Here is a 19,510-nt window from a genome sequence, read left to right as displayed (position 1 = left end):
ACTCATATGGACTTTGGAAACAAGCAGGAGTGTCCATACTCATATCAAATAAAATAGATTTCCAGCCAAAGTTAATCAAAAGGGATAAAGAGGGACACTACATACTGCTCAAGGGAACCATACACCAACAAGACATAACAATCATAAATATATATGCTCCAAAAAATGGTGCAGCTATGTTCATCAAACAAACTCTTCTCAAGTTCAAGAGTCCAATAGACCACCATACAATAATAATGGGAGACTTCAACACACCTCTCTCACCACTGGACAGATCTTCCAAACAAAAGTTGAATAAGGAAACTATAGAACTCAATAACACAATTAACAACCTAGACTTAATTGACATATTTAGAATATACTACCCAACATAAAGCAGTTACACTTTTTTCTCAGCAGCACATGGATCCTTCTCAAAAATAGATCATATATTATGTCACAGGGCAACTCTTAGACATTATAAAGGAGTAGAGATAATACCACGCATCCTATCTGATCATAATAGAATGAAACTGGAAATCAACAATAAAAGAAGGAAGGAAAAATCATGCATCACTTGGAGAATGAACAATAGGTTACTGAATGATCAATGCATTATAGAAGACATCAAGGAGGAAATTAAAAAAATTCTTAGAGATAAATGAAAACACAGACACAACATATCGGAATCTATGGGACACAATAAAAGCAGTGCTAAGAGGAAAATTCATTGCCTGGTGTTCATTCTTTGAAAAAAGAAAAAACCAACAAATAAATGATCTCACATGTCATCTCAAAATCCTAGAAAAAGAAGAGCAAAACAACAGCAAAAGAAGTAGAAGGCAAGAAATAATTAAAATTAGAGCTGAAATTAATGAAATCGAAACAAAGTTTTGAAATTTTGAATTGAAACTGAATTCACTGTTTCTGCTGGCATGTGGGTTTTGCACAAGCTGCAAGGCCTCTGTAGCCAAGAAGGGCTGCAGCTCTTAATGTAGGCCATGTTCTTCAGTATTGCAACAGACCCAAACAGCTCACTATCAATTTCTTTTTTCTGGATTCTTTCTGGGATCTTGTCCTGTGAATTTGAAGAATGAAATCCACAGACCAAGATGAGTGAGTTTAAGAGTACGATTTATCGAAGAACAGGAACAGAACACTTGCAGTGCAAGAGGGGACATGATAGCAGATTTTTTTTCCTTCTGAGTGTGCTTATATAGCGGTTTAGATAGCACTTGGATCACTACTATTGGTCTACTTATGCTACTTATGATTTGGAAATGTACTAAACTGCTGGATGAAATTTATGCGACTTAGGGCTTGGAAACATACTAATGTTATTAGTCCATTGTTGAGTCCCAAATTTCATTCAAGTCTTCTCCACTTTCATTTTTTTTCATGGCAGGGCATAAAGTAGGAGGTTTGAGGTTGTGGGGTGGCTGCAGTGCGGTGCAGAGTGTGATTCCGCAGTGGACATGCCACTGTGTGCAAGCCGTGTTTCTGTGTGGTGATGGGTTGTATTGCTCTGACTTGGCACTTGCACACTATACTTCAGGCCTGCCACACCTTTATGGTAGGCTCAATGTGTCCATGGACCATGCTTGCCCCAAACTCCAACCCACCTTCCACTCCACCATTCCACCCCTCTGCTATCACTTCTTGGCAGGACCAGTAGGCTGGCTGTGCGGATGGGCAGGTGAGGAACCATGTCACTGAGAGTATGAAAACCAGGAGAGTCCTTGGAGTCTACAAAGCCTGCTAGGCCTCAGCAGAAAGCTTCAGTTTTTCAGGCAGCCAAACGCCTTTCAGCAGATGAAATTTAATGTCATAGGAGATGTCTTGGGTAGCACCTCTGCTTTTTTTCCCTGTTGATTGGGCACTTAAGCTTTTTTCTACTTGGGGCCAGTGTAAGTCATGCTGGAGTGAATATATAAGTCTTTGTCAACATCTCTGGCTATTATCCTGGCAATATGCCAGAGGCAGACTTACTGGGTAAATACTATGTACATTTTTCAGTTTCTTCACATCTATTGTAAAATGATACATAGTAGTGGTGTCATATAGAAATATTTATCCAAGAGCAGTGTAGAGGATTGCTGGGCTCACAGCAATTGCACCATCTGGACTTTCATACTTTGTGTGAATCCTTGCTAGGTGGATATGCAAGAGGTATTCATTTCTGCTCAAATGGGGTGCAATGTCCCTGGCATTGTGACTAGTGGAAAGCCAAAATGGAGACCTCTTTCTTTGGGTTTCAATGTGGTTTTACTGAACCATAGATGCACCACCCCCCAAAACACACACACACACACACACACACACACACACACACACACACAAACACAGTATTACCTTAGGATGCACATATACTGGAGGTCACTGAGCTTGTACTTTTGTGGCCTTTGCATGCTGCTCTTAGTTCAATATATATAGTACCTTTTCTCTAGAGCATCATTTCACAATAGATATGAAGAAACTAAAATGGATGTAGCTTCCTGGGACTCCTCCCGTGTCAACTGGGAACCTTGCTTTGTTCCTCCAAGTCTCTGACATGTCAGCTTCTCCTGCCTAAGAGACTCATTGCTGGGGCTGAATTTCTACTGGAGTTTTGCCACCACATCTCATGAACAGCACTCTCTGGGGTGTTATTTTTAGCTGGTCTCACCATGATAAACTTCTCAGTGGAATTTATCCTATGTATCCTCTCATATAATGTGGCCTCTGGTGAGTGGGAGGGGATGTTAAAGGGGTGAGGTGCAGGTATCTTTTTTCTCCTGGTAGCATCATCCTTTCCTCCTTGGGAGCACTGTGTTCTTCAGCTTTCCCTCACTGTGCCCATGACCTTAGGGAACCAATTTACAAGGGGTACAGGCTGATTTGGGCTTATGGTCTCATAGTGGCTTAGCCCTGTGGTTTTGGGCTGGTGATGGAACAGCCAGTGTGGCAGAAGCACTTTTTGGAGTAAACTGCTCACTTCATGGTGAATGTAGGAAAAGTACAGACTGAAAAGGACCAAAGTCCCATATCCCCTTCAGGGCTATGCCCCCAGTGATATTCCTTCTTTCCACTAGGCCTAAATGTTACACCTCCCAATAGCACCACAGACTGAGGATGCCTTGAACACCAGGGACTTGTGGTTTATTTCAGACTCAAATTGCAGCAAACACCCACCAACTGACTTGTATCTGGTAGGCGGCCATCCCAGACTACAGACATGAGGAAATAAACCCTGATGTTTCCCAACTAAGGAGAATTCCCTCTAGATCCTTCCAACAAGGAACAGATTACATTATCTCTTCTGTTTACTTCAAAGCCCTCTAGGGACAGCATGTGCAAATTTTACTATCCCACTTAGGCTGGGAAGTATGTATGGCAGAGCAGGGACCACCTGACTTCTGAATTCAGAAAAGCACCCCTCCTCCACTGATGCACCATCTGAAAAAGGTGTAAACATTTTGCATTCCAATATCAAGTGCAGGTTGGTAGGTACACAACCTGTGAGTTCATGCACCTATGTTCTCTGGTGGCGTTACCCTAGGAAAACCAAGTCCAGTGGTGGGGACAGAGACTATGTGTCCCTCAAAGCCTGACATATTCTGACTCTTTACAGCAAAAGTGTGGGATCCCTAATCTAGAATTAGTGATGGTAACAGGAGCAATAAGTTGTCCAGTGTGGGGCTCACATATCTGGCCAGGCATCTCCAGGGCTTTCCTGGTGTCACCTTTTTTATTCTAATTCTTTGCCCCCAACCTTCTGAGGGAGGATGTAATACTCCAATTTGCAGATTAGAAAATTGAAGCTCATTTTGCTTTTGTTTATTTGCCACATGGTTGAGCCAGGTTTGATCCCAATGCTCAGATTTCAGTGGTTACTCTGATTGCTGCTCCCTGCATCTCTAGGCCTCTACTTCCACACTTGGGTTCCTTTATGTAGACAAGGCTCCAGGCAACAACAAATCAGAGGTGCCCTGATGTGTCCTACTGAGGTACTCACCTTTGGCTGCAGTTGTTCTTGCTGCCTGACATTTCAGCAGACTGAAGTTTTGTGGCTGAGGCATTCCTGTCACCTTGCTCATTGGATGTCTCCTCAGAACCTGTCTCTTCTATGTGTTTTACCCTCAGAACTGTAGTAAAGAGCCCTGATCACCTGCTGGGAAGTATCAAGCAACAGGAAGGGGTGGGCTCATCTAATGATGTTGACTCCTGGAGGAACAGTATTTATGCCCATGAAGGCATCTTCCTGTGATTCTAACAACTGGGTCCCAGAGAGAAAAGAAAGCTCAGAAGATGAGGGCTGGGGAGGGACTCAACTATTAGATGTGTCATTTAATAAAGGAAGGCACCTTTGAGGCCAGAGTTAGCCAAACATGAGCTTGGGCATCCCTGAATTCCAGGAGGCCATTGTTTGGGTCTGGTGGTTACTGACCCAGGTACTGGCCAGGCCTGGACTGTAAGGCCCTTGCCCACAGAAGCCCAGATCATGTGTTCACCCTATGGCATGTAGTCCTGATGGACATAGGGTGCTACACTTGATCTACTAGAGGGAGGAGGAGGTTCCAAGGTCATGACTAGGGGTGTGTGTGGGGGTTCACACGCTTTCCCCGTTGTCTACGTAAGCATCACCCTGGGAGGAGACCCTCTCTCATCCCACTCAGGTGGCAGAATCCTGCACTGTTAGCACACATCCTGCCCGTGGAGTGTAGGGGTGGCCCTCTAAAGTCACAAAGGGCAATGATACTTTCACAGCACCCTTCATGGGTTTAAAGTGTGTTGTGCTACATTGCGAGCCCTGCAGAATGGAAACCAGGGCTTGGAGTTTGGTGAATATCCACAGACCTGCCCTGCCCTACTGGCTATGTGTCCTTCCTCAAGCCTGGCCCTTCCCTCACTAGGAGCTTGGTTCCTCCTGAGCTGATGGAGTCCACACAACTTCCTGGGCAGAATAAGCTCACCTGAAGAGTCCCCCACCACCTCCTTATCCTCCTTAATCCTGGACTAGGGGCAGGTAGATTAGGGAGAGAGAGTGGCCCTGGGTTCAAACTCTGTGCCACACCCCAGTTCTCGCTCTCCCCTCCAGCCTCAGTTTCTCCTCCATAAGCTTGAGCACAGGTACCTTCAGAGTTCCTCCCTCTAGTGGGGCACCATGTGCAAAGCACAAAGTAATTGGCTGTATCAGACACCCAGGCTGTGAGGTCTGGAGACAGGGCCAAGGCCAGGGGGACCTGTGAGGCCCCAGCATCATAGAGATGACACTGGAGTCATCTGGCACACTGGCTGAGAGAGGGAGAAATAGAGGTAGAGACAGAAATATATATATATATATATATATATATATATATATATATATATATATATATATGTATATATATATATATATATATATATATAGAGAGAGAGAGAGAGAGAGAGAGAGAGAGAGAGAAAGAGAGAGAGAGAGTGTGTTTGTTCTTATATTCAGAGACAGGAGGAGACTACAGCAAATTACCAGGAAAGTCCAGTTAACCCTCTTCTCAGTGGGCTCAGGTGTTTGTGCCAAGTCCTCTGGAGTATACTAGAGACATTTGCTTGCCACAGATCAGGTCTGCTCAGCCTCTAAAGGATAGGAACCCCCCCCCCCCAGTCTGGCAATGTCCCTTCACTTTGTGTCCTTACATTATTGCTCAACATCTGCATTAGCTCCACTCCAGGACAGAATGCCATGGGAACCCTGCTCTCTACTCCCAGTGCTCTAGCCCCAGTTAGGAGTGAACTGTAATCCCTGGGCACCAGGAGCTCCCTGCATCTCTGCATGTTCATACACAGCATCCCTCCATTGGTCTCCATTTGAATCTTTTGAACACCAGCAATTTGTCCAGGAATGCTGCAGTCTGGATGGGCACAATTCAGGAGCCACTTGTCTAAAGAAACAAACTTTATTTTTAGAACACACACACCACAACCACACAGCTCCTCAGGAAGAGCCCTCAGAGCCCAACTGTGACCACCAGCTTCCCACAAGCCTCTCAACCTCCCCCACTCCTCCTGCTCTTGAGGCCGATTGGCTGGGTTGCGTGGGCAGAGCCAAAAAAAGTTCCCCAATGAGCAGCTCCATGGTCTGAAAGGGTGGGGAAACAGCCCAATGAGCATCACCACAGAGGAGCCAATCAGTTGGCAGCTAGAAGTTTGTTGGGGTCACTGTGAGCCAAACATTAGCTGGTAGCTGGAAGTTTGCTGGCAGCTGGAAGTTTTCTGGGGCCCCTTCGGCTGTTTAAACAACAAGCATGTGGCTTAGGGACTGTGCCTGCATTAGGTTGTCCAATAGTACATATGGTCCTTACCCATCATCAAATGAGCTGACCTCAAAGCGTCAGCCTCATGTCTTAGGTTGGTACCATTGCAATTGGATCTTACCCGTCATTCACTACTGGTCTAGCATAAAGCCACACCTGTGGATAGGTCTTTTTACCAGAGGGAGGGGGGGGAGGTGAGGTTCTTTGTCTCACCTCTGTTGGCCCCCAAATTTTAGCTGAACGACCATGACAAGCAGAAGGGAGGAAGATACACCAAGCCAACTGAGAGCTCCTTTTGGAAAAATTGTACTACCGATGACACCATCAGCAAAAATACCCCAACACTACCACAAGTCTCTGTACCAACAGATAGTTCACAATGCATACAAGTGAGTTCACAATGCATACAAGTGATACATAGTCCAGGCAAGTTCTGCAAGCAGTTCAGTGATGGCTATTGCAGAAGCTGTAGATTGGTTTTATCTTTGTCTTCACTGGCACTGGGATGAAGATAGGAATTCTGGAAATAATGGCTAAAGAAAAAATTATGTAACATTCCAGAAGGCACTAAAAGAAAACAATTTTCTGAACAATTTACATGATCTCAAACATAATTATGAAATATAATGAAAAGGAAAGGTGAAAGTAAACAAACAGATCTGTTAACCTCCTTTTTTGTTCATAGTAAAACAATCCTCAACAGCTGTTTACCTAATTTAAATTAAACCATTTAAATCACATGAATAAAAAAAATTGGATCCATTTTTTTCATGAGCGCTCATAATATATGATATACGGACATATGTACATACAAACATACAACATAAAGCACAAGTGTGCACACATAATATAATACATACAACACATAACATAATAGTAAAGGCCTTATAACTTTTTGCAGGTGAAATTTCCAATACAATGTTTAAAAACTATATAGTCAAAAAATAGAACTGATCAGCAAAACATTTACCTAAGTCTGTATGAGCTCAGAAAACAAAATAGAACTTCATGATGTGGGGAAGGGTAATAATAAAATAGATATGAAAAAAGCATCCTGGTTCTGTCGTAGATGTAAGGATAGTCAAACTGGAGTTTTGGATATCAGCTGTTATGGATTTGAGCCAAATCATCTTCCTTTTGGTCTGTAGAAATCGCTTTAGTTAATCTCCCTGGAATTCAAATCAGCTGCTGTTCTCCCTGTGGAAACATACAAACAGACCCCCGACTCCAGACAATCACTGGGTCAGGACCTTAGCTAATCTCTCTGGAATCCAAATCAGCTGCTATTCTCCCTGTGGAAACACACAAACAGACCCCCAATTCCAGATAATTACTGGGTCAGAACCCTTCCATTGTCCTGTTAGAATATCCTTCCAAAGTACCTTGGGCTTATGTACATCTTTTGGACACATGTGCCTTTCCACTGCACTAAGCCCTGATGAATCCAAATTTTAAAAGTTTAGAGTAAAAAGGGTTATTTTAAGTTTATCTTTGGGGGATATATACCCCTTCCCAATTCCCTCTTTTTGCTTTAATAAGTACATTTTAATAGTTTGATGAGCTCTTTCAACTATGCCTTATTCCAGTGGATTGTATGGGATTCCTGTTATATGAGTAATGCCAAATGATGAGCAAAATAGTTTAAAAGAGGTAGAAGTATAGCCAGGGCCATTATCTGTTTTTAACTGTTTTGGAACGCCCACAGTGGCAAAATTTTTTAAGCAATGAGCTATAATATCTCTATTTTTTTCTCCAGCATGAAGGGAGCCCATCAAAAATCTGGAAGAAGTATCAACTGTAACATGCAAAGATTTTAATTTTCCAAATTCTGGCAAGTGTGTGACATCCATCTGCCAAATATGGTTAGGTATCAGTCCTCTAGGATTGACTCCAAGATTAACTTGTGGTAAAAAGGTCACACAATTTTGACATTGTTTTATTATTTGTCTAGCTTGTTCCTTAGTTATTTTAAAATGCTTTTAAAAGTATTTGCATTGACATGGAAGGATTTATGAAAATTTGTAGCTTCTTCTAGTGTAGAAAAAATATGTATGTCATTTGTAGTTTTATCTGCTAAATCATTGCCCAAACTAAGGGCTCCAGGCAATCCTGTATGTGGCCTGATATGTCCTATAAAAAATGGATCTTTTATGTCCCAGATTAGACTTTGTATAGTGGAAAGCAAAGAGAAAACAGTAGAGGAATGGGAAATCCTACCAGCATCTTCAAGGGAGACTATAGCATTAACTATATACTGACTATCGGAAAATAAATTAAATACAGAATCTTTAAACATTACAAAGCTTGTAATACTGCATTAAGCTCTACCTTTTGAGCTGATTGTTTGGGTACTAAAAATGTAAAAGTTTGATCAGGGGTAACTACTGCTGCTGTACCATTATTTGACCCATCAGTGAATATATTTGGAGCATTCATGATAAGTGGTTTTCTTATCATTTTTGGAAAAATTACAGGATGTGAAGACCAAAAAGACAACAAAGGATTAGATGGTAAGTGGTTATCAAATGAAACATTAGATTTGCAGATGATTATTGCCCAAGTATTTAACTCATTATCTAACTCATCAATTTGATCCATAGTATATGGAGTAATAATTTTATTGGGAGAAATTCCAATCACTCCCTTTGCTACTTTTATTCCTTTGAGTATTAATTGTCTACAGCCTCAGGATACCTAGTAAGAATAGTGTTAGGAGAATACGATAAATGTATCCATAATAATGGACCTTCTTGCCAAAATACTTCTGTAGGAACATTTTTTGTTGGTATTACAATAAATAATAAAGGAAAACATATCAATACTATCCAAATGCATATTTTCCATATATATTTCAATGATTTTTAATGTCTTTCTTGCTTCAGGTGTTAACATGTTGGGTGAATTTGGATCTGATGGACCTTTTAGGATATCAAATAAAGGTCCCAACTCTCCTGTTGGTATACCTAGATAAGGCTTTATCCAATTTATTTCTCCTAATGTCTTTTGAAAGTCTTTAAGTGATTTGAGTTTATCTACTCATATTTGAACTTTTGGTGGACAGACCATGGTCGAGGATAATAGAACTCCTAAATAATTAATTGGAAAATTTAATTGTACTTTATCTATTGCTATCTTTAGGTTATAATTTTTAAATAAATTTGTAAGTGTGGCATAACATTCTAACAACGTGCTTTTATCTTTGTGTGCTAATAATACATCATCCATATAGTGAAATATTTGTAGTTCAAGGTTTTGATTTCTAAGTGGCTGGATTGCTTTGTTATCATAAATTTGACATATAGTTGGGCTGTTAGCCATCCCTTGAGGGAGTTCTTTTCATTCATATCTCTGATCAGGACCTTCATGATTCAGTGCAGGGAAAGTAAATGCAAAACGTCAACTATCCTCAGGATGAATTGGAATTGAAAAAAACCCACAATCTTTAATATCTATAACTAAAACATACCAGGTTTTTGGCAAAGTAGACATTTGAGGAATCCCCAATTGAGCAGGTCCCATAATAACCATCTTGTTATTAATAGCTCTTAAATCTTGCATTAATCTTCATTTACCAGATTTCTTTTTGATGACAAAAATGGAGTATCATAGGGATATACAGAATGTTGTATATGTCCCTCCACTAATTGTAGTTTGACCAGGTCATGGGCTGCTTGTATCTTTTCTTTATTGTCTCAGTGACCCCTTCTAAAAACCAAATCCATGTCTATTTATTCCTTGATCTATTTGAATTGGTGCTGCTATATCTTGTTCTTGGTCTCCTAATCTTTTTTCTTTCCTAAAACCTTGTCTAGCCCTAATAGTGGGCACATTTGGATTGATGTTATTTGTTAATGTCAAACCTAATTGATCTAGGACATCTCATCCCCATAAATTTATAGGAAGATGATCCAATACATATGGCTGTATAGTTCCTTCACATCCTTCAGGATCCTTCCAATCCAATACCATTGCACTTCTATGGGGATTAGTTGCCACTCCTAGGCCTCAAAGCATTTGAGTGCCTGTTGTAATGGCCAATGTTTCAGCCATTCCTGATGAGATATGATGCTAAGGTCTGCACCTGTATCCAGTAGCCCATTAAATTCATGTCCTTGAATACTTATACAATGAAACCTACAGAACCCCAAAAAGAGAAATAGAAGAAGATTTTAGAAGATGGAAAAATATACCCCGTTCATGGATAGGCAGAACTAACATCATCAAAATGGCGATATTACCAAAAGTTCTCTATAGGTTCAATGCAATGCCAATCAAAATCCCAATGGCATTTCTTGTAGAAATAGATAAAGCAATCACAAAATTCATATGGAAAAATAAAAGACTCTGAATAGCAAAAAGCAATTCTAAGCAGGAAGTGTGAATCAGGAGGTATAGCAATACCAGATTTCAAACTGTACTACAGAACAATAGTAACAAAAATAGCATGGTACTGGTACCAAAACAGGCTGGTGGACCAATGGTACAGAATAGAGGATACAAAGACCAATCCACAAAATTACAACTATTTTATATTTGATAAAGGGGCTAAAAGCATGCCATGGAGAAAGGATAGCATCTTTAACAAATTGTGCTGGGAAAACTGGAAATCCATAAGCAACAAAATGAAACTGAATACCTTTCTCTCACCATGCACAAAAGTTAACTCGAAATGGATCAAAGAGCTTGATATAAAATCAGAGACTCTGAGTCTGATAGAAGAAAACAGTTGGCTCTGATCAACATATTGTGGGTTCGGGCTCCAAATTCCTTAATAGGACACCCATAGCACAAGAGTTAATAACAAGAATCAACAAATGGGACTTACTCAAACTAAAAAGTTTTTTTCTCAGCAAGAGAAACAATAAGAGAGGTAAATAGGAAGCCTACATCCGGGGAACAAATATTTACTCCTCACACTTCAGATAGAGCCCTAATATCCAGAGTATACAAAGAACTCAAAAAATTAAACAATAAGAAAACAAATAACTCAATTAACAAATGGGCCAAGGACCTGAACAGACACCTCTCAGAGGAGGACATACAATCAATCAACAAGTACATGAAAAAATGCTCACCATCTCTAGCAGTCAGAGAAATGCAAATCAAAACCACCCTAAGATACCATCTCACTCCAGTAAAATTGGCAGCCATTATGAAGTCAAACAACAATAAGTGCTGGCGAGGATGTGGGGAAAAAGGTACACTTGTATATTGCTGGTGGGACTGCAAATTGGTGTGGCCAATTTGAAAAGCAGTATGAAGATTCCTGGGAAAGCTGGGAATGAAACCATCATTTGACCCAGCTATTGCCCTTCTCAGACTATTATCTGAAGACCTTAAAAGAGCATACTACAGGGATACTGCTACATCGATGTTCATAGCAGCACAATTCACAATAGCTAGACTGTGGAACCAACCTAGTTACCCTTCAATAGATGAAAGGATAAAAAAATGTGGCATTTATACACAATGGATTATTACTCAGCACTAAAAAAATGACAAAATCATGGCATTTTCAGGGAAATGGATGGAATTAGAGCAGATTATGCTAAGTAAAGCTATCCAATCCCTAAAAAACAAATACCAAATATCTTCTTTAATATAAGGAGAGCAACTAAGAACAGAGCAGGGAGGAAGAGCATGAGAAAAAGATTAACATTAAACAAGGACAAGAGGTGGGAGGGAAAGGGAGAGAAAAGGGAAATTGCATGGAAATAGAAGGAGGCCCTCATTGTTATACAAAATTACATATAAGAGGATGTGAGGGGAAAGGGAAAAAAATTAAAAAATAAAAAACAAGGGCGGGCTGGGGATGTGGTTCAAGCGGTAGCGCGCTTGCCTGGCATGCATGCGGCCCGGGTTTGATCCTCAGCACCACATACCAACAAAGATGTTGTGTCCGCCAAGAACTAAAAATAATAAATATTAAAAATTCTCTCTCTCTCTCTCTCTCTCTCTCTCTCTCTCCCTCTCTCCTCTCTCACTCTATCTTAAAAAAAAATACAAGGGAGAGAAATGAATTACAGAAGATGGAGTAGAGAGAGAAGATGGGAGGGGAGGGGAGGTTGGATAGTAGAGGATAGGAAAGGTAGCAGAATACAACAGTCACTAGTATGGCAATATGTAAAAACGTGGATGTGTAACTGATGTGATTCTGCAATTTGTATACCGGGTAAAAATGGGAGTTCATAACCCACTTGAATCAAATGTATGAAATATGATATGTCAAAAGCTTTGTAATGTTTTGAACAACCAATAAAAAAAAAAAGTCTTCACTGGCCATTAATTGTGATAAAGCTGCTTCTTATATTTAAGAAGAAAGTTATATTACTGTATTTATTTTAGTCTAAAATGTATACTCTTCACAAAAAAACTGAAAAAACCTTAACCACTAATTTTTAATTATGGTATTTTTAATAAATGTTCTTTCTTGGTCTCTATCAGGGAAACATTGTTCAAAGTGTCATCTCTGGATTCGTGCAGTTTTGCAAATTGCTCCTTATTTGCAATGATATAGAAATTGAGAGTAGGAACTTCAAGCATTTCATAGTAGTTTAGCAGAGTCATTTTATGACTACCTCCTATTTCCATCACATGTTTAATTGTGTTTTCTGGTTTACTCTTAATATGCTCTAGTTATTATTTTTTAATGGAAAAACTAGCTGATTTTTTGGCATTATCAATGCCAAAAAGACTTTAAATCAAGATTTTTCATTTATCATAAAGTTACTTTCACATTTGCAACAATCACAGGAAATATGTTTCTTTGTATAAAGGGACACCCTTTGATTGGAGTTTAAAATATTCTCCACTGCAGGATTACATATATAAAACTCTGTTTGTTGCTCATATAATAGTGGATTAATCAAATTAAAAGTTATACTCTCTAGAATAAGATAAAATGGAAAAAAAATTACTCATCAGATTCATATATAAGCAAAATATTATCTTAAGAATTATAAATCCATTAAGCTTCAATTGGAGCAAAAGTATAATCACTTAAGTAAAAACAGTTACTTAAACTAAAAATGAGAGATAGATTACTTTTGAAGGCAGATGGAAAATATTTTCAGGTTTCTTGTTGTGCTTCTGGAGTTTCAGTAGCAGGCTTATTTGAAGGTGGAATCAACCCTGAAGGGAACTCACTTCTACTTTCAGAATGTGGGGGTGGGAGGTGGGGGAAGAAATCCAGCTCTTGGGAGGAGATAATGAGGAAAACACCAAGGTACCATTGGGAATGGAGAGAGTGGTGGGCCCGGTGGAAAATATTCTCTAGATGCTCCATACATGTTTTTTGGAGGATGTGGAGGGAAAAAAGGTCCTCTTCTCATGAACTGACTCCTTGAATCCACTGGAAACAATGAACCTTTGATTGGAGGGAAAGGTGAGAAAGCAAAGGCAGAGCCAGTTGCTTGGTTTTCAGAAGGGAGAGATGAATCTGGCACATTGGAATCACCAAGATTGACTTTGGTATCATTTCTGGATTCCCTATCATTACTGGATTCCATTTCTGAAGATGTAGGCCCATCCATTTTATCCAAAGGGGGAATAGTGGAACTTCTGAGTTCTGCTGATCCAGATGGTTTACCAGAATTAAAGTAAAATCCATCTTACCTTGGTAGAGGAAGCTGTGGATCAGAATATGGTTAGCCTGTTGGAGGGATAATTGTTCTATGGGCCTGTTCCCATGGAGGTGCCAGGGGCACGGTGTCAGAAGATTCTCCCTAGGATCAGTTAACCTATAACAGTTTGATTCTCTTCTTTTATTGCTAGTCAGATGGTCCAGAGGATTCTCTGGACCCCTTTAGCCTCTTCCTCCTCCCACTGGCACCACAGGTTAGAGTATGAGTAAACCCTCCTTTTATGAATGAGAAGGTCTTGTTTCACATGAAGGTGGACCCAATGATGAGGGACCATTTGGAGAATTTGCTCTGCCAAAGGCTGTATTTGAAACATCAAGTGCAGAATGATCTTTTTCTACAAGTTTAAATTTTAATTCCATTTTAGTTAATTTTTGTCTGTGGTGAGCATTTTGTTTCCTTAAATCATTGAGGTATCTTTCAGCATTCTGAGCTGCCAACTCATTACCATGTGCTTTTTTCTCATAGTACATAACATGACCCTGATAAAAATGAATGGTTCTCTCCAATTCTTCTTCAAGATCTTTGGCTTGCTTTTTATAGGTCTCCAGCAGTTTAGTTGTATGGCTGATCTTTTCTTCCACTTTGGAAAGTTTCTCCTCTTGCTCTACCTGGTAATTTTCCTCTCCTATTAATTTCCTTTAGAGTTCCATTACATTTTCTTGATATAGTTCCATCATGACTTTAAGTTTCTGCTGAAGATTCTTGTTCTGACTTACAAACTGTGTATTTTCTGCTTGCAAAGATGCTTGTTCTGTCTTAAGATTTTTAATGTGTTCTGTAAGTTCTTTCTTTGGTTTACCTACTTCCGATAATAAAGTAAAAAAATTGAGTACTTTCTCTTTCTGTGGTTTTAAAAGAGGCCTTTAACTTAGCAACATAAACCAGTTTCTTCAAAGCCCCTTTTGTCTGATCTTCTAAGTGAGCACAAATTTCTGATTCACTCTTCATTTACAACTCCAAGTTACCTTCATCTATTAGGACTTCTCCAAGCACAGGAACCCATTTTTTATGCAGCAAGTGTTCAGTCAGAAACTTAATGTAATTTTCTTCATGTCTTAGAACTTGTTCTGCATGTACTTTAGAGTGTACCAATGTCATTTTCTGTTTATTGAGGCTATTCACTTTTTCTTTTCATACTTCAATGTCTTCTAAGAGCTGTTTCTGACTTTCCTGAAGTTGAGAATTTTCATTGAAAGCCTCTTTTATTGCTACTGTAACCCCTTCTTCATTCATTTGAAATATTCTCAAAGTTGTTTTAGCTTTAGGTATTTGTGATCTGAGGGATTTTGATTCATCTTCTAGGGACTTAATCTTTTCTGATATATCTGCCATCAATTCATCCTGTTGAGAATGTTTACTTTTCTCTTCTTTTAGCTCTTTTTCTAGAAAGAGTATTTCATCCTTAAGTTTAGATACAGACCTATTCAGGTTTTCATATATTGCCTCCAAATTTTCTGCTTCTATTGACTCATTTTCCAAACTGGCATCCTTTAAAGATGACTCTAAGCCTTCATACTCTTTTTGAACAAGTCTAACTTTTTCAAGTATTTCTCATTTTCCTTTAAGTAGTCCAGAAACTTTTAGAGCAAGCTCCTTTTCTCTTCTCATGTAACGCCTGCTTCTCACAGACTGATAACTTCTCCACAGAAACAAGAGAACAACAAACAATCCAATAGCTGTACATATCACCAACTCCCACGGACAGCCATAAGGACTAGGGTGTGTTTCCATGTCTTCAGACAAGGCAGACTAAAACCCTGCTTACTTCTTCCAGGACCACCTTCAAGTAGGGCTGAGGGGTAGCTCTTTCCCCCTCATCATGCTAAGGCTACATTGGCTATTCCCTCTACAACCACACCATGCACAGCCACACCAAAAACAGGACACTCAGGCCTTTGGTCAGGAACAAACCTGCACCAGGCAACAGAGCAGACCATTATGAACTAGCATGTGGGGGGGCTGTGGGCATGGGCATGGGGAGTCCTGGTAATGGGCTCCCAGGGGCCTAGCACACTCATGCTGCCTGTCAGGGAAGTCATGGCCCCTTCACTATGCTGTGTAACCTGAAGCAGCACAGGTTGAAGCCTGTCCCAATAAAACCAGAGAGGAGTCTTTTCCAGGTCAACTACCTGTTGATTTGGTTTAGGCCAGGCCAAGGCAGAACTTCTATACAGTCATAATATCACCCAGCTTGATGTAACTAAAATTCTAAAGCTCTAAAAATTTTAAAGAGCTAGTACATCATATATTTATATTTGTACAACTTGCTTTTTTGTTTTAATGATTCATTCCTTTTCTGCCCCTGTTATCCCCTCTTTTTCCTTCCTTCCTTCCTTCCTTCCTTCCTTCCTTCCTTCCTTCCTTCCTTCCTTCTTTCTCCCTTTCCTTTTCTTGCAGTGTTGGGGGTTAAACTCTAAGGGGTTAAACTCCTTGTACATGTGGCAAGCTCTGTACCTCTGTTCTACCTTCCAGCTATGTTGACATTTTCTGCAGAAGTAATCTGAATTTTTCCATAGAAAAACTCTGTTAGACTATTTTAAAAATAATTTTAGAAGAGTTGTAAGCATGGGCACAAATCAGTTTGATAAGTTATTTTTAAATAGTATAACATATCTAATGTTTCTAAAAAGAAGGATCTTAAAACTTGAGTTGGTTTTCATGTCAGTTTTTGTAGACTACTATTTATTGAAGAGTCTTCAAAATCTGTTTTCAGATGTTCTTTTCACTTCTCATAGGATGTAAACACTTCTAAGCAAGTGGTCATTATAAATATATGGCAAACAAAAGGATAAAATCAGTGAGATTCTGCCTCAAACAAAACAGAATACAATGTTGCATGGGATACTCACACAGAGACAGGGAACCCCAGGGTATTCAATAGGAAGCAGTGTTTATTTGGGTGCTTCCAGCCTCAGTGGATTCTTATCCAAAGGCTGAACATTTAGTATAGGGAGTGATGCCTTATATATTCTGGTTAGTTTCCTTTTAGATACTAGCCTTTGTCTTCATCTGAGGTAATACACATTCCTATTTGGGCATTGTATTTCTATATTACAAAGTAGCAAGAAGATTCAAAACTGATTTCAAAAAGGCTCACAATGATACACATGGCATCATATTCTCTTTCATTTGTTCTGATAAATCTGTACCACAAAATGTAGCTCAGTGGTAAGACACCCCTGACTTCTATTCCTAGTACCAAACTAAATACATGGCAGATGCACTTAATTTAGGGCAGAGAATTTAGCGTTATAATGAGTTTTAGTGAGCAAAGTTTACCCTAGGTCACTTAGAAGAGGAGCTATGAATCTTTGGCTGGTTTAAATTGGTTCTTCCAGGCCTTTTCTAAAGAGCTGCTTCTGAAATAATGAAACAACTTCAAGAGCTGTTAGCTGAGCAGCTCTCTGCCTGCGATCACAGGTGTTCCTAAGTTCCTTCTTTGCAGCTCATCACTTTTTTCCTGGTGGGGAGAAAAGTCTGAAGGCTGGCAGAGCTTGACTTCTTGGGGGATCTCCTTCCTTTTAGGCTATTCTAAGAAACTTCCTCCAGCACCTCCAGTATCTGAGATGCAGAGAGTTTGAATAGCCTCCAAATCTAGATCTTTGAGACCTGATCCTGGCCCTTACCTCACTCCACATTTCTTGGTTGTTACCTGGGGCATCTCAAGGCCCTGATTTTGGACGGTTCCACTTTCATCTCGCCTGTATACCCCCCCCCCCCAGTGCACCCAGAGCTTCAGTTGCAGCACCTAACTGGGAACAAGGTTCTCCAGGCAGGTGTTGCAGCCTTCCTGGCAGCTATCTTGACCTTGACCCTCAAAGAGGGCAGTGCCTCTGGGGCTACTTAGTGGACCACCTTTGTTTTACTTATGGGGTTGAGTCTTAGCCTTTGTTGCCAGAGAGTTGTTTCTCCCTTGGATCTCCCTCCCTGAGATATTTAGTCTTTGATTGAGGCTGAAGGCTATCTAGGTGGCAGCCAGTTGCTTTTCTCACTTTCTTTACCCACTGGTACCAGAATCAACTTTCTCTCTTACAGCCCATTGCCCAAGGCACAGGTGACCCGGGAGGCTTTGAAGGTCTGTGTTGTGGGAATGGGTGGAGCCACTGTGCATTCAGCAATGTGGGACACTTGTTTTGAGAGGCTGAGTAATGAGAGTCATCTGCAGATTTTCTTCTACATCTCCTAGACAATGAGGTTGTGATGGATGCAGTCAGGAATTCCTTTATATCAGCTGTCATTTATGGCTAGAGACTGACCTAGAAGCCTGTAGTCCTGGGACCAGAGAGGAGGAAGCAGATTTGGGCATATTGTTGAATAAAGAAATTGATGGTTAGGGGTACAAAGGGTGTGGGAAAGGTTGAAAACACCTCTAAAGACCTTCCTGGGATACTTGGTAAGAAATGCCAAGAGGACAGGCAGGGCTCCTGACCCACCAGCTCATGAGCCATCGCTGCTCAATAGCCACAGAGTCAAAGCCACAACCTCATGCAGTGCTGGCCTCTGAAGGGGTGACTGGAGCTTAGAAGGCCAGAGCTGTCCAGGTACTAGTGGGATGGTTTCAGGGTCCAGCAGTGATTTCAGGCTTGGTGGCCACTCATTGGCATGTTTCCTGTTTTGCTGTGCTTATGAAGTAAACTGCTATAGACATTTGTGTTCAGTTGTGTTTTTTTCCTTCATTTTTATTACAAGATTTTCTCAATTAAAATGTTTATATGTTTGAGAAATGTTAAAATTTTATTAAGATAAAATTATATAGTTTAAAACTCTTTAAGCAAGTGTAAAGAAATGGATACTTTTTTTTTTATTTGGGACATTTTTCTGAGTAATGAAACCAAGCATTGACAGGATGGTGTGAGAATTAGCACAGGAAGAAAAGGAAAAAAAGAAGAGTAAGAACCCAAGAACTTCTTGGCACATAGATCAACCTTATATCTATTTCTTGGGGCTGCTGTGACTTTGTACTAAGCTGGACAACTTAAAGAAATAGGATTTTTTGACTCACAAGTCAGGAGACTGGAAGTTGGAAATTAAGAGGCTGGCAGAGTGGGCTCCTTCTGGAAGCTCTGAAAGAGAAACTGACTCATGCTTCTCTCTTAACTCCCAATGGCTGCCAGCAAGCCTTGGCTTTCCTTGTCCTGCAACAGGGTGACTTGGTCTCCATTGCAACTTGGCTGTATCCATGTGTGTGTGTGTGTGTGTGTGTGTGTGTGTGTGTGTGTGTGTGTTTATCCTTTTCTTGTAAGGTCACCAACCATATTGGATTAGAGTCATTATTTATTTCTTCTACAAAGTTCACATGCAGACTTAAAATGAAATTTGGACTTTATCTTTTTGGAGAACACAGTTCAAACCACAAGTAATTTTTCTTTGGGAGAAAGAATTAAAATTTACTCCAGAGTATTACTATAGTTTTAGTTGTGTAGTTTGTTGGTTACTGAGTTAATTAAAAACATTTCAACTTTCCTTCATAGAATATGTACTCCTCTCAATTTTGTTGCCTTTGAAATAACTCAGAGCTCCAATAGCCTCATGATATGCAAGGACTCCATCCCAAAACTAAAAATATATCATCGAGAGATAATAAGGTAAAACTAAACAAATCAAGGTGTATACCATACC

The 19,510-nt window shown here is 40.0% G+C and overlaps 1 pseudogene; it reads right to left on the bottom strand.

The window, feature by feature from the left end:
* Positions 1–13,317: 13,317 nt before the first annotated feature.
* On the bottom strand, positions 13,318–18,339 carry LOC110596881 (melanoma inhibitory activity protein 2-like; annotated as a pseudogene).
* Positions 18,340–19,510: the final 1,171 nt, after the last annotated feature.

The sequence above is a fragment of the Ictidomys tridecemlineatus genome, chromosome 10, assembly GCF_052094955.1.
Source record: "Ictidomys tridecemlineatus isolate mIctTri1 chromosome 10, mIctTri1.hap1, whole genome shotgun sequence".
Taxonomy (NCBI): Eukaryota; Metazoa; Chordata; class Mammalia; order Rodentia; family Sciuridae; genus Ictidomys; species Ictidomys tridecemlineatus.
The sequence above is the reverse complement of the archived record's forward strand: the minus strand, read 5'-3'. Positions and strand labels throughout refer to the sequence as shown.